Genomic DNA, 13,335 nt, shown 5'->3' on the forward strand with positions numbered 1-13,335 from the left:
GATGTGCTCGACCAGTCACAACATCCACTCGAATGACCGAATCTTGGAACTGCAAGTAGACATGGTTTTTAGACCAATCATGCACTATCTTTGCTTCCCTCATGAAAGGACGTCCTAAGATCATCTCCGATGCCATAGTGTGTTTGGAGAAATCCATAACAATGAAGGTAATCCTTATTTTATGTCCAAAGATCTTGATCTTGAGATCTTCTAGCATCCCAATAAGTTTAACAATAGACCCATTGGCCATCTTCACTACTATGGTTGTGGTCGCAAGGTGAGGTTTTCCCATAGTTTCCCAACAATTTTTAGTCACAATGCTAACCCCAGTGCCACCATCAAAGCTTCCCTTCATAGTTAATCCCTTGGTAGTGATTGGTATGGTTGCATTGGATTCATCACCCTCAAAGTATTGTCCCAACTTGTTAACATGTATTTCTATAACAAGTCATCTAGGTTGGGTTGTGGATATAAGTGTTCCTCCTCTATTGGCATCTCCCCAACTCCATCCATCTGTGCAAATTGTGGTAGCCCAAACTTTAGTTCTCCATTGAGGAAGGCTTGAAGAGCTGAGACTAGCTCAGAGGGTCTTTATATAGTTTGGACATGATTGTGGTTCTAAATTCTGAAGACATGAAATCCATCAATTTGGCAATGTTTAACGGCACCTTTTGGACTTCAGTCCCTTGACGTGGGGAAGATGGGATCTCCATTTCTTCGATAGGATCAAGTAGTCCCTCTGTAAACATTTTTTCCATCAAGAAGTGAGTACGCCCACTTTCCCATGACTTTAAGTCACTTTCTTCTTGGATGACACTAGGTATGGCTAAGGGTCTATGGACTTGGTGAGGTTGTTGTTGCGTAGGGAACACGGTGTCTGTAATCTGGATCTGCCTAGGTGCTAGTTCTAAATCCCTTTGGGTATCTTCTACCAAACTCCTTAATTGCTTGACTCGCTCAATCTCCTCTGTAGGATCCAAAGTTCCTATTTTCTTCTTGGATCCCTGCCATTGTGGCTCATGAAGATCTTCCTTGTTGGTTTCTATCTTAGTGGTTGTTTTGGTCTCCATGGTTTCACCTGAATCAGAATCTTCGTTAGCGTCGTTCATATATACGGGGTCGTCACCAGTCCCTATGTTGGTCTTTGAACCGGAGTTCTGACTTCGCTACTTTTTGTGATCTCTTCCTTCGTGTTTTCTTCTTTTTCTAAGATTGGGCAATTGATGCCGTGTCTCTTTCCTCAAGAATATAGTTTTGTTTTTGGAGCATCGATCATGTGAGTACGTTTACTGGTACCACATGTGTACTTTGTGATGGCTCCTCGATAACTTCAATCAAGTTTAATGGCGCGATCTTCGGTGCATTTGGATTATTTGGACATTGGGCAATCAAATGATCTATGCCACATCGATTACACATGAGTATCGGCATTGTAGATGTGCTCGCTTGATTATTTGCATTAGTGTGGCGTTCTTTTGTAGCCTAATAGGACACTCGGCTACACGATGTGGACCTCCACACTCATAGCATTGAAGAGGTGGTCTCTTAGCAGTGTAATTGATATTTTGGCCTCTTGCCGCAATAGTAGCTACTTGATATATAGGTTTGACTTGTCCCCAATAGTCCTACATGTAGTATTGTGGACTTTCTTCAAGCACATCCAGTCCATAGGCAATATTAGGATCTATGTCTTCCTCACAGCCTTCCAAACAAGCAATAGATGACTCAGAACCTACTTGATTCACATAAGTGATTCTCGGATGTGGTGGTTGCGGTCCTAGCACTGGAGGTGATGAGGGTGTTGTCTGAACAACATTTTGGGCCCTAGGGACCATGTGTTGTGCTGTTTGTTCAAGAGGTGGGGCCGGCATCAATGCAGGAACTCGAGGTGTGTCTGTCCATGCTAAGGTTGGTCTATTGGCCATCGCACGCTTAAATACTATGAAATCCTTAGCTTGATGACCATACCGTCCCCCACAGGCATTGCAATTCCCATTGAATTTTACTCTAAAAGTAGGACATTCACTGGTACTATGCGGTCCATGGCATACTGAGCACCATTGTTGCTCCCTTCTTGGATACATATGATTGTTTTGTGGAGCACAATTGTCTCTAAGACTCTCTTGAATAGCCTTGGTGAGATATGCTAAAGTCATCTAAGATATCGTTGGCTCCTTAGCAATAGGATTTAGGGTCATTGGCTGATGGCCTGATGCTTGCAAGCTAGTAGATTTAGGCTCAACAGACACTCTTTCTCCTTGAATCATTAAATTATCCTCCAATTGGATCGCATTGGTGGTGACTGCTTCCCAAGTGGTGATACCTCTAATGACTAGACCATTGTAGATATCCTCATGTCGTAGGGCACCTAATGAATCTATCAAGCAATTGATTATTATTGAAGCGCTCATTTGGATTACAATGAGAATTCAAATGCTTCGAGTGACTAATAAAGTCTCTCACCGACTCTCCTTCCTCTCGTTGGGCTTTCTAGAGCTGAGAGGCTATAGCCCAAAGTACTCCCTCTCGTATGTATTCTTTCAAGAACAGTCTCCTAAGAGTAGAGTAAATCGTTTTTTTCTTCCATCCTTAGGGTTCTGTACCAATCCCCTGCCTTCCCACTTAAGGTTAGGATTAAAGCATTACTCTTATGTAGATCACTGTGTTCTCCTAGAGAATCGCATATTTGTTCAAACACTTCAATATTCTTTCTCACATCCCCGTCTCCACTAAATTTTTGTGTGAGCTTGGCTATTTGTACTGCCTTACTTCTTGGCTCTCTATCAGGTGTGTTACGCATATTCTCAGCAATAGATCGACCAATAGCTTGAGCAAATGTTGCCAAGTCACCTAAGTGAGCAGGCACCGTGGGTGGAGGCACTCCAGAGACTACATGTGGAGTAGGTATTGGCATTGGGCTTGGCGCATAGGAAGCCCTTGGGTTCCACGTTGGGTATGATGTTGTGCCATGTGGTGGCCCAAAGTTCATATGTGTGGCCCTAGGCATAGCAGATGTCGGATGTGACATGCTAATGCTAGCCGGTATAGTCCCATGGAAATAAGAACTTGGGTATTGTGGTTGTGGAAATGGGAGGAGTAGGGACTACAGAGTGCGATGACCCATAGGTGCATACGATTGGTACACACTTGTAGGTACTGTTGCAAGCATTGAGCTACCATGTAGCGGTGCTTTACTAACAAATGAGGTCCATGGCATGTTTCTTGGCATGCCCATCATTGGGGTAGGCATGGTAGCTGTGGTGTTATCAAGGGAAAGATGAGCTACACTTGGAAAGGTGAAGCTATCACTTGTGGGCTCAGATTGCACTGAGACACCTGGAGAAACAACATATGGAGGATCCATCGGACTTACCAAGGGAGTCTCCATTTGCGATAAGGTCGGTTGTTTAGCCTTTTTTGTATCTAAGAATCTCATGAGACCCGTTGAAGGCATGTTGATCCCCTTGTTCTGTCTCTCTAACTCAATGACCCTGTGGGGATGACCTCACAAACTCTTTGTGTTGATCCTCCACACTAGTAGCACCCATTGTGGATTGTAGGACATCTAACCAACCCATGTGATAGGTGTGACCTGTGTATAGGTCGGTCAGAGTTTTCGTTTGTAGTTCGTACTCCCAGTTCTCATTTAAGAACGCTCCATCTAGGATTGAGGTGTTAGGGGTGTCCTTTGAACTAGATGCAATGTTGCTTTCTAGGGGTTGGCCCTTAGCGGTTGCTAAGTCAGGAGCATTCGATTGCTCTCCTAGAAAAGATATTGACATAAAAGCTTTTGATTTTAACTCTCTTCGTTGCTCCACCTTGCGTAAGCTCTCGACTTCCTTTTCCCTAGCTGCAGTGATATATCGCTCAACCTCTTGCACTTCGGCAACGCTTCTACCATTGGGTAATATGACCTCGGAGGGGAATAGCTCTGAAGAGGAGGTGCAGTGAATGAAGTATTCACATGCACATTCTCTAAGGGCATAGGGTCTACGTTGGTCATGAATGGAGAATTTACTTCCCCATCCCCCTCATTTACATCAATAGCTCCATGTTCGGAGCGAGTGGCTCTACTAAAGGTTTCCTTCAAGCGACTAAGCACGCTCGGCCCGGACCGTGGACCCATGGCATGCATGTCTTGGCTTGAGCTATCGGGATTAGGCATTAGGAAACCCTCCATAACGCTGTAGTTAGAGGAAGAGTCACTAGCCACTATGTTTGGGTCTTGGTTTGTACTACCTTGGGTCCCCATCAAGGGCCCGGAACTTAAAGTAGGTGGATATTGAGAACTTGCGTAAGTCAAAATTCTCTCTAGTTGCTCTGTCTCTAGCACACGACCAGAGCGCAGATGCATGTGCCTTTGACACCCTACAAGCGTCGGAGAATAACCTCGAAGGTTAACCGCTTACTTTTTTAAGCGTCCGTTTTCACTCGTGTTTTTTACGTTTTTAATATTTTTTTAATGTTTTTTAATGATCGATTTTTTTGATTAAAGTGTGTGATAGCTCAAAACAAGCGTATCACTCAAAGGGTCGCGGTGTGCTTTACAGCACAACGTTCGGTTACCTGAAGCTTCGTTGGTCCTCAAAAAAGTCGATTTTTAGCTACGTGTGAAGCTAAAATTCGTAATTTTTAAAGGGAGATAGATGCCTAAGCCTGAGCGTGAGCTTGGGCTTGGGTCTGAGAGATATTCCCGATCCCGGTCCTACCTTTAAATTTTTAATTTTTTTTTTAAAAAAAAGGATAAGATTGCCGCGGCCTGCGCACGAGCACACACACACTCTACCTACCTACTTACAACTAATACACCTACTGTTACACACTAACACACTTCATTAGCTCTCACAGATCTACTTCCTACTTACTGTACTTTATATTACACAGAACTAACAACCTTAATACTAACACCTTACACAGAGAAAAAAACACAGTACCTTTGAAAACCCTATTAACAAAGAAATACACAGTAGCAACACAAAATCTTCTTCTCAACACACACACCCTCCTTCCTTACCTTTCCTACAATTAAAATTGCACCACAAAAGAAGCACAAAGTGCCATTCAAGCTTAGTATATGGCATTCCCCGTCAACGACGCCAAAAATGTGTGCGTATGTCGCACATGTCAATGCAAGGAACTTACCAATACACTGTGTGAGAGCCACAAATGGCTCCAAGCACACAACAAGCCTAAACTAGTAAGCTCAAAGATGGCGTTGGTGTGTCACTCACCTCTCTATGCTTTCTGTCGTGCAGGATCCCTCGCCGCGAAAAAGAGGGAGACGCCGCTACGCCGCGCTCAACCGCCTCCTCGTCATCGTGCCGCCGCAATGCTAGATCGCACACTCTCTTTCTCTCTCTCTCTCTCTCTCTCTCTCTCTCTCTCACGCATAGACACACGCACAAGGAGATGAAGAAGAAGAAGATGGAGATGGAGCAAGAGCACTCTTCAATTGCACAAATGAGAGAATGAGTGAATTTTAGGTTTAGTTGACTTTTCTATGAGCTCCCCCCATTCACACTTGGGCGCCCATGCTTAGCCAACTAATCCCTTGAATGTTAGAGTGCGCCTCTGATCGGCGATCACTCTTACCCTTTTCCTATAATTGAAATTGCACCACAAAAGAATCACAGAGTGCCATTCAAGCTTAGTGTATGGCATTCCCCGGCAACGGCGCCAAAAATGTGCGCGTATGTCGCACGTGTCAATGCAAGGAACTTGCCGATACACTGTGTGTGAGCCACAAATGGCTCCAAGCACACAACAAGCCTAAACTAGTAAGCTCAAAGATGGCGTTGGTGTGTCACTCACCGCTCTACGCTTCCTGCGTGGAGGATTCCTCGTCGCGAAGAAGAGGGAGACGCCGCTATGTCGCACTCAACCCCCTCGCCATCGTCGTGCCACCGCAATGCTCGATCGCACACACACTTTCTCTCTCTCTCTCTCTCTCACGCATACACACACACACACACACAAGGAGATGAAGAAGAAGAAGATGGAGATGGAGCAAGAGCACTCTTCAATTGCACAAATGAGAGAATGGTGAATTTTAGGTTTAGTTGACTTTTATATGAGCTCGCCCCATTCACACTTGGGCGCCCATGCTTAGCCAACTGATCCCTTGAATGTTCTAGCTAGAGTGCACCTCTCATTGGCGATCACTCTTACCCTTTTCCTATTGGACCGACAAGTCGGGTACCTCACTCTACCAAATAAATAAAACAGCGTCCGTCGTAGGTGATAGGAATGTGTGTGAGGGTTAACACTCTTCTTGCTAGCATACATAATAGCATAGTAATGAAGATGGAGAAGACGGCAAGCTTAAGCATTGAAGCATGGCTCTTGGTTGGATTTGCACTCCATAGCCAAGAGTGTTGGTGTAGGCTCTCAACATCTACTTGCTTGGAGAAGGAGAGAGAGCTCTTGCACTTTGCACAATGTATAATGAGAGTGCGTGTGAGTGTGTGTGGAAGAGTATACCCCCTAAGAAACCCCCTATCTTGCTTTGGTCGACCCCCCCTTGTAGCTCATGCTTGAAGCTCACTGGACCCCTTCAGGCCTAGCCAATCACAAGCAGGAGGCATTACAAGCAACAAGGGTAGCCTTGGGACAAGTGTCCCCCTTTCCCCTTAGAGAGATAGGACTTGATAAATGCAAAGACAATTAATTAAATCTCCTAAATTATCAATTGGACCCCTTGGGTGGCCAACCAATAGGCTTTAGGCACACCATGAGGGCAACATGAGGAGGAACTTGACAAGTGTCCCTTATGCTTTCTTTGTACCAAGTATGCCTTGTGTGAGTGTGTGGGTGTTCTCTCTCATCCCCCCTCATGTAGGGCTCATCCCCTCCTTGTAGGGATTGGATCTTTGACTTTTGATACCTCAAGCCCCTCAAGCTTAGGTGCATTTCCCACTACAAGCTTGGCCCTTAAGCACTTTAAGGCTTGGGCTTGGGTTCTCACCTCAAGTACAGCGCTAGCATCTCAAGCATGTCAAGCACCTCACATGCACCTCAAGCATCTCAATCATCAAGCACCTCAAGCACCTTAAGCTTGGGCTGGGTTCCCACCTCAAGTACCTCAAGCTTGGGCCGGGTTCCCACCTCAAGCTCAACCCTAGCTTACCTAAGGTCAAAGGATTTTTACGCTAACTATTGGAGATCATCAATGCAGATAACCCTAAGGTCTTATTCTCCATTGGTTAGCCTTGCTTTTTGATAGACCATCTCTCGTTTGGGTCCCTTTGCCATTGGCCCCGTGTTGAGATAGATCTATAAGCACATGTCTATATCTTAACCCTTGTTCCCGTTTATTCTCCCACCTTAAATGATCAGTTTAATATGAGAAAATCATTTAGGTTGGTTAGATATTAGATTTTATGACATTACCTCTCTCTTGAAATCATAATCATCCTCAACAATGAGCTAGAAGAGATAAAGCCTTAGTCACTAGTCAATCTTACTTAGCGGGTAGAGGATCCCTTTTTACCCTACGACATCTTTCCAAGATGGATGAATAATCCAGTTGGTGCTTGGGAGACATAGTTGCCGCAAGCATGTCTGCTCTTTAGTCCATTTCATTCTCCCAACAGGTAGTACTGCACAGGCTATTTCGTCATTTTGTGTAGATTTTCTGTTAGTGCCGTTTTATGCATAACAGGTCCCAAGATCACTCTATGGATGAGGAGAATGACGGGGTGACAATTAGGGCCATCGAGGTTGACATAAATGACACCATGTGGGAAATCCGCAGGTGCAAACTGGGGTCTATGTTCACTTGCCAAGGAAAAATGAAAGGAGGAAAGTGCAAGAAAAAGGTGAATTTATGCAAAGAGGGAACAACGGCACCAAGTTTTTGGGTGAAAAACGCAACTGGGAGGGGCGTAACAATGAGACATGGGTATGGTTTTGTAGTGATGATGTCAAACATGTGTGGGATGTATGTCCATATATTGTGATGCGGCCTCCAAGACCTCCACTTGAGTGGCCAGTGGCACAGGGCACGAACTTAACAACGCTGGAAGTAAAGTCTTTGCAGCTAGCGGGGTTTCATATCGCAACAGAAACTATGGAAGTGCAAGGGCAAAGACGTGCGGGCAGGTATAGGACAGGTGTTTCTGAAGAGGCATCAAAAAGGATCGACAGTGCTTTAGGACTAGAAATGGTCATCGAACGAGTGAAAATGGTAAAGATCGGTAAGCATGAAGTCTTCATTGCAGAAACACCAAACTCGAAGCTACGTGGTGAGAAATATCGAGTCACAATAGCTAGGAATCCTAGTTGTACTTGCAGAGACTTCCAAAGGAGGTCAGGGGAAGGAATGACCTATGTGGCTTGCAAGAACTTGTATTATATCTACTTGAGAGTGTTTGGAATGGACATAAATAACAACATGTTCATTATCAGTCTAGTCTGGCTGATAACGAGCTCAAAACTTTACTGAGTGCAAAAAGACTGTTGTAATAATCTAGCATTTGTTGGGCTATCACATTTACCTTGAGTTGTGCAAACGATGATATTTGTTTTGAGTTTTCAACAAAGTGAATTCTATCATTGTTGTCTTTTGATATGTAATCAGTGAATGTGTGATGAGAGAGAGAGAGAGAGAGAGAGAGAGAGAGAGAGAGAGAGAGAGAGAGAGAGAGAGAGAGAGAGGTCCTTGAGTAGCCCACTAGAAGGAAGAGTGGGAGGAGAACCGGCATCAATGGTCGGTGGTGGTAGGAGGAGGAGTGGCGGATGGTGGTATTGAGCTAACACCACCAACCATCGGTGGTGGACTAGGGTGTTGGTTGTCATGGGTGGTAAGGGGCGGCAATGGGAGGTAGAGGTGGTGGAAAAAAAAGAAAAAAAAAACTCGCTCTAAAGCTCGCTCCATAACCACCCCCCTTTGCTTCCTTTCACGTACAAGCTACTCTCTCCACATCTCCTACCTGGCCTTCAGCTCTTCATTCTTGCAGCTCTCCTATGAGCTCATTGGCTTCCTTTGATTCTCGCAGCTCTCCTAAGCGCTCTTTGATTTCACGTGCAAGATCCTCCCTCCAAAGATCCTACCTAACATTCAGCTCTTCATCCTCCTCTTAATAAAAAATGATTGCGCAATGTTATCATTAGTGGTAAGAAATGGTGACACCTTTATCACACTACAATACAACCCTACTTGCTTTTTGATCAAGCCAATGACAAATTCACCTCCCTCACCTCTGTCGTAAAATGGTTTTTAAATGGAACACAATTATCACCAAATTGTCAAAGGAGCATACCGCAAACAATCTGGTTGAACAAAGCTCTCAATATGCTTCACCTTCATGGACCCAAATAAACAGTGGCTTTACACCAAAAAAAGGTTGAAGCATACATCCGAAAGACAATAGCCCTTTTGTGGCATTTTGTATGTTCTTGGTGCCATGTCCAACACAAGTACCTGATTATTGAAGAGACTGACTAATAAAGTGGGTTGGTGAAGAGACTAGAAGTTCTCATAGATGTTTTTCAAATTCATTTCGTCTATCATCCAATGGTTATATATAGTCTTGACCTTAGGTTGAGTAAATTTTGCTGCAAGTGACAATGGAAACAATGAAGTGACTGTAGTGGCATTGCTACCACTGGGATTGAGCAGCTAAAAGATTGATCATAAAATAGAACCAACAATATTTAGTTAGTACCAATAATTCCATAAAATATTCATGTAGTTCTTCTTGAACATTATGATTTTTTTCATGAGTTGAATGCATGTTGACGTGCGTTCTTGGAGGCAAGTGCAATAGGGGAGGAGGCAAATGTGGCAAAGGAGGAGACAACTACGATAGAAGGAGGCAACTAAGACGAGGGAGGAGGAACCTATGATTGTGGAGACGGGTGCAGTGGGAGAGGAGGCAATTGCAGCAAGGGAGGAGGCATTTGTGGTGCCTGGACATCATAGGAGTGCGTAGGGAGGGTCAGGGCAGAGAAACATAGAGAGTGGTCTTTGAATTCTAGGATTCCAAAGAGGAGTGCACGCCGGCATGGCATGCACTCATAGGTGTGTCCAATTTTATTTCAAATGTTTTGTAATGGAAATGGCCTATTAACTTTGAGGGTAGCAAAAAATAGAGAAGTAATTTTTAGGAAATTACTTTGTGAGCATAGCCGCTGAACTTAATTGATGGTAGCAACATAAACACAGGATTTAGTTAACTTGGCAATACTTTTGCAAGAAAGAGAGTTTAGAGAACATGACAATAGTTGAGGACTGGATTTATGTGGAGCTGCCCCCCCCCTCCAATAGGCATTTGTATTATAGTTTCTTCCATCAAGAGAGACTTGTCACACTACTATTTATGTGTTCCTTGTGACCTAGGTGATGCAATGAAGATGGAAAGCTTCATGCATCACGAGGATAACATAAAATTTGTCAAAAGCATTAAATGTCCCAAGCCTCAATCCCAAGACCTCAAACACCTTCGAAGGTGGAGAGAGCTAGCAGGGATTGAGGGTAGGGAAGAGGAAGAAGAAACATTTCATAAGAGAAAGAATTAGCTCCTCACTTATCCCCACTCTTCTTGCTAGCATACATAATAGCATATTAATGAAGATGGAGAAGATGGCAAGCTTAAGAATTGAAGCATGGATCTTGGTTGGATTTGCATTCCATAGCCAAGAATGTTGGTGTAGGCTCTCAACGTCTCTACTTGCTTGGAGAAGGAGAGGGAGCTCTTGCAATTTGCATAATACACAATGAGTGTATGTGTGTGTGTGGGAGGGGGGGGGGGGGGGCTAGCTTCCTTGGTCGACCCCCCTTGTTGCTCATGTTTGAAGCTCATTGGACCCCTCTAGTCCTAGCCAATCACAAGAAGGAGGCATTACAAGCAACAAGCGTAGTCTTAGGACAAGTGTCCCCCTTTCCCCTTTGAAACATAGGACTTTATAAATGCAAAAAAACAAAATTAAATCTTTTAAATTATCATTGGACCCCTTGGGTGTCCATCCAATAGGCTTTAGGCACACCATGAGGGTAACATGAGGAGGAACTTGACAAGTGTCCCTTTTCCTTTCTTTGTACAAAGCTTGCCTTGTGTGAGTGTGTGTGTGTGTGTGTGTGTTCTCTCTCATCCCCCCTCTTGTAGGGCTCGTCCCCTCCTTATAGAATTTGCATTCCATAGCCAAGAATGTTGGTGTAGGCTCTCAACCTCTCTACTTGCTTGGAGAAGGAGAGGGAGCTCTTGCAATTTGCATAATACACAATGAGTGTGTGTGTGTGTGTGTGCGTGGGGGGGGGGGCTAGCTTCCTTGGTCGACCCCCCTTGTTGCTCATGTTTGAAGCTCATTGGACCCCTCTAGTCCTAGCCAATCACAAGAAGGAGGCATTACAAGCAACAAGGGTAGTCTTAGGACAAGTGTCCCCCTTTCCCCTTTGAGACATAAGACTTTATAAATGCAAAAAAAATTAATTAAATCTTCTAAATTATCATTGGACCCCTTGGGTGTCCAACCAATAGGCTTTAGGCACACCATGAGGGACATGAGGAGGAACTTGACAAGTGTCCCTTTTCCTTTCTTTGTACAAAGCTTGCCTTGTGTGTGTGTGTGTGTGTGTTCTCTCTCTCATCCCCCCTCTTGTAGGGCTCGCCCCCTCCTTATAGAATTTGATGATTGACTTTTGCACACTTTACCTCAAGCACCTTAGTTAGCAATCATGACAAAGAACCTCAAGCTTGGGTGGTGTTCCCACAAGCACCTCAAGCTCCCTAGTCGGTAAGCATGACAAGCACCTCAAGCACCTTAGTCATCAAGCACGACAAGCACCTTAAGCTTGGGTCGGGTTCCCACCTCAAGCTTACCTAACGTCAAAGGACTTTTTAACACTAACCTTTGGAGTTCTTCAATGAAGCTAACCCTAAGGTCTTTAAGCTCCATTGGTTAGCCTTGCTCTTTGACAGACCATGTTGAGATAGATCTATAAGCACATGTCTATATCCTAACCCTTGTTCCCGTTTATTCTCCCACATTAAATGATCAGTTTAATATGAGAAAATCATTTGGGTTGGTTAGAAATTATATTTTATGACATGTTTCGTTAGCAAAGTATAGGTGCGTGCACACACACACACACACACACACACACACACACACACACACACACACACACACACACACACACACACACACACAGAAGGTAGAATGATCACATTTGTGAGAAAGAGGGAGCAAGGGAGGAGTGGGGGGGAAGATGGAATTGAAGTAGATAGGGAGGGAATTTGTGGATCACTATTACTCCATCTTTGACACCAACATGCCATATTATTTGACAAAACACCAAGGAGGAGCAAGAGATGAAGCGTCAATATTCATGCTGGTCATGAGAATTATAAAATGGAGTTTCTACTATATGGGGCAAGCTTGGTGAGGGCCACAGTCGAGTGGCTATCGAAGGGGGTGGCACGGTAACTGTGAGTGATAACGGTGATGTGGCTATGGCAAGAGAGCAGTTGCCAAGCCTAAAGGAGTTCATCCGCACTAAGAATTTGGCTCATCAAGCAAGTAGACCCTGCATACTACTATATGTTTTGTCCCCTTCAATGTCTTTCACCTTATTTGCATGGCCACCAAGAAGGTCTCTGCCTGGTCCTCCTCCGGCAAGAAGTTGTGGTTTTTTCGGATTAGGGGAGGTGGCAACCTTGTCGATCTTGAATGGCTTGACGGATTGCTTTTCAGTGACTATGGCTTTGATCCCCTCCGAAATGGAAAGGATACAACTACCATTGGTGTTGAGAATCTTTGTGGTGGGGAAAGCATGGGGTGGAGTCCCCTGGTTCCAAGCTGGAGCTCAACCTAGAGCAATTGGTCCATTTGAGAGCAAGAGATGGGGTGAATCCTTTGAAGCTGATTCACAATCTATTAAGTGGGTTACCCTCTATCTTGCACATCAAAAACTTTGTGAATGCCATAGGTCTCCAAGGATTATTTGAATCTCTTGCATTTGCTGGTGAATTGAAGAATGGAAACTAAATTTGTGACTATTTTAAGTTTGATAGGCTACAACTAGAAGGGATCAAGCATGTTCGCTTTGCCATGGTCACTATGCTCGCCTTACCACATAGCACAACATGGGTCCATTACATTTAGATATTTGCTCGGGTTTTAGTTTGTTCAAAAAATCTCGCTCGGGCTATGGTAAGACTTAGGATTCCAAAAGTTTATTGTGGAGTATAAGTGATGAAAGTCTAGCCTGGGAAAGATGCACCTCTTTGACATCTCAATCTGAGGGATGAAGACACTAAAACTCTGCACTCTATTGTGAACAACATCGTTGCTTGGCCTACAGAAGAACTTAAATGCTTTCATACAATAAACTGA

The 13,335-nt window shown here is 44.2% G+C and overlaps 1 pseudogene; it reads left to right on the top strand.

The window, feature by feature from the left end:
• The first annotated feature begins 7,957 nt into the window (after positions 1-7,957).
• Positions 7,958-13,104, top strand: LOC147425923 (chlorophyll a-b binding protein CP24 10A, chloroplastic-like; annotated as a pseudogene).
• The last annotated feature ends 231 nt before the right edge of the window (positions 13,105-13,335 follow it).

This window comes from Adiantum capillus-veneris, chromosome 24 (assembly GCF_014529385.1).
Source record: "Adiantum capillus-veneris isolate H3 chromosome 24, ASM1452938v2, whole genome shotgun sequence".
Classification (NCBI taxonomy): domain Eukaryota; kingdom Viridiplantae; phylum Streptophyta; class Polypodiopsida; order Polypodiales; family Pteridaceae; genus Adiantum; species Adiantum capillus-veneris.